The sequence below is a fragment of the Acanthisitta chloris genome, unplaced genomic scaffold (genome assembly GCF_000695815.1).
Source record: "Acanthisitta chloris isolate BGI_N310 unplaced genomic scaffold, ASM69581v1 scaffold4224, whole genome shotgun sequence".
Classification (NCBI taxonomy): Eukaryota; Metazoa; Chordata; class Aves; order Passeriformes; family Acanthisittidae; genus Acanthisitta; species Acanthisitta chloris.
The window spans coordinates 61,084-64,328 of NW_008669710.1; positions in this window are offsets into that span (position 1 = coordinate 61,084).

The following is a 3,245-nucleotide window of genomic DNA, read 5'->3' on the forward strand; positions in this document are numbered from 1 at the left end:
TGAAGGGACATTCATGAGAGATCTGTTGTGAGAGAGAGCTGAAACTTTTTCCTTGACACCAAATAGGTAGCCACAGGTTAGATTTCTTTCCCTCCATTTCCAGAAGTGTTCAGACCTGGTGGACTACAACCTGACAGAGTCCCTTGGGTATTCATTCCTCAGAGGGTGCTATTCCCTAACAAACCACTACACAAATGGAAGTGGAAGACCATTAAATATCAGGAGCTTGTTAAAATCACTATTCCTGTGATCAAGTGCTGAAAATGTTGATAACAAGTCTGCAAGTATGAGAAAGTGTAAGTTCTATCTGTCACAGAAAAATATTGTCAAGATTTGTACTACCACATGCAGAGCAGTTCTGTCCCAGCTGATACTTCAATTCACATTACCTTTAGTCAGGAGCTACTTCTTTGCAGAAAGAAGTATAGATTAAAAAGAGTTAGTGTGCTGAAACACTTGCAGATTCACACAGTGGAAATTTTGGCAGGTAACTTTTATACAGAATAAATTCTGATGATACCTTCAGAAGCACACAAGCCATGAAAATGATATTTGTATAGGGATCTGCAGAAAATTAATAGCCTATGTGTTGGGAAGTTCACACTATTCGTATCTATGTCAAAAAAATTGTTCATGAAATTCTGGTTATAAAATCAATGAAGACTAAAATAATTTATGATTCCCTTATCTTTCTACTCCATTGCCCTAGCATCTAAGCAAGTTGGAAACACAAAACAAAAGTTAAGTTTCTGCAACCAAAGATAAATCAGCAAGGTACTAAATGATAATAAAGGACAGAAAATATGAGCTCTTTCACATAGAATATGTACTCCTCTTTTTCAGCTGATGAGACACTACTGCAGTTCTAGTTTTATTCAAAATGATTGAAAATAGGCTCTTCAATCACTGAGAGAATAAAAGAAAATATTTCTATATTTAATGCAGCAGGAAACTTTGACTCTTCCCGTTAAAATAATGTGACGTATAAAAGATGTGAGAAGATTGAAAGTAAACATAGAGGAGACTCAGGGGGAACCTCATCAACTACCTGACAGGAGGTTGCAGAGAGGTGAGGGGCCGGACCCTTCTGTCATATCTGCAGTGAGAGGACTAGAGGAAATGGCTTTAAACTGAGACAGGGAGATTCAGATTAGATATTAGAAAAAAATTTTCACAGTTATGGTGGTCAAGTATTGTAATAGGTTGCCCAGGGAGGCTGTGGAGTCACCATCTCTGGAGGTGTGTAAGAGGCATCAGGATCTGGTGCTGGGTGATATGTTTTAGGGGTTACAGTGCTAGTGCAAGGTTGATGGTTGGACTTCATGATCTAATAAGTCTCTTCCAACCTTGATGATCTATAATTCTGTATCAAGTCATGACTGTGGTTGAAAACAGGTGAATCTTTTCCAAAACAAAATTCAGAGTTTAGCAAATTTTATGTAGGCAACTTTCATTAAAGACATAAGTAAGTGCTTTTTGAAGACTTAGATTTATATAATTAGACAAAGTGAAACAGATCCTAATGAAACCTAAAAGACAACAAGGATTTTGTTAGTAGTAATAGCAACAGTAGCTATTTCAAAGGTTTTGACTGGACATATTCAATGAGTCCACAAATGTAAAAGAGTTTACAGAAAACCCAAAAAGTGGAATAAAAATAGGACTGAGGTAGAGAAAAGCTTTGAATGATATCTTCAAGCACAGGAGCATAGAGAACGTAAAAGCACAAGCACATTGTTTTCATTTATCCTGACTTGAACCAGTGAAACTATGGGAAGGTAGTTTTCACTTGCATATTCTTTAGGGACAATTGCAAAAAAAGTTGTTTTAGTAAGGAAACTATTGAAACAAATATTATTATAAAATATCTTTTCAAAAATTCACTGAAGTTTCTGAAGTTTACAATATGATTCTACAACGTAAGCTTTAAGACAAGATGCAGGTCTTCATGAAGTGCTCTAAGACTGAAGATTTTAACACCTTCATTTCTTTATCTGCAGAGTACACAGAATATTCTGTTTCAAAGTGCCTTCATGTTGTATCTCAAGTTTGATTTTTATTTACTTAAGCACACTCTAAAAGACAAGGTATGTAGCTTTGGTATTGTTTATATTAAAAGATGAGAACTGAGAAAGAGGAACACCATGTACAACCAGGACTTCACAGGCTTTTGTAAACACTCCATTTCTTTTCGCACATTTTACACATTTTTGTTTATTTTGATATCTATTCTTGTGCAAAAAAAAAATATTGGTGGTTTATTGGTTGGCTGTTGGTTTGTTGGTGTTTATTCAGACTGGAGATTGATTTCCATATTGAATAGTGAACTACAAGCAATTCACCAGGTATCTGAGAAAATGAATTGTACAGAGTGGGAAGAAGATCCAGACAATTTTGTCAAGGACTTATTAATACAAATTTTTTCCACCATTCCTTTCTAATCCTTAACACAAGGACCTAATATTAATCATAACTATTTGCTATATCCTGTATGCCCAGAAGACCAGGAATTAAGAATTCTGCATAATTTTTTGCAGACATCCTATGGGACAAAAGGAAAGGTCTCCCTTCCTGCTTATTTACATAGACATAGAAAAACAGGGCAATGTGGAATTGGATAAAAATGAGATTTCTGGGCTAGAAAAAAAGACCCATAATAGCATTATAAGGTGGGGTTTTGTTTCTAGCTAAATAGCTTCACCTGGAAAACAGCTGCTTCCTCCAGTGGGTTAAGGCTGACACTGGAATTGCTCCAATGCAACTGATGTACATCTATTTTCAAGACAAGATGTAATTCAAAGCTGTCTACCTTGGTATTTTCAAGGAAAGAAAAACTGGAAATTAAAATTGTATTCATATTCGAGAAATGTCAAGAATATATAAACAGCATGATGAAAGAACAGAGGGGAAAGTGGCAGAGTCTGCAGATAAAGAGAATCAATTGTTAAAACTTGATGATGTTTGCAAATAAACATTATGTTGCATTCACATCTCAGAGCAGCTCAGTACCACAGAGAGAAGAATGGACAGGGTTAGTTGAAATTTTACACAAAGTTCACAATATCTAAGACAAATTTCTGGTATGATGAAAACATTTCAGAACCTGAAGATTTCTGATAATTGAGAATAGATGAAAAATCACTCTAAGTACAAAAAGTACAAAAACTCCTGTTCTGCTTGAATTAGCACTGATTTGAGGCAGCAGAACTAAGAATATAATAGACAGGATGATTAGTGGGAGAACC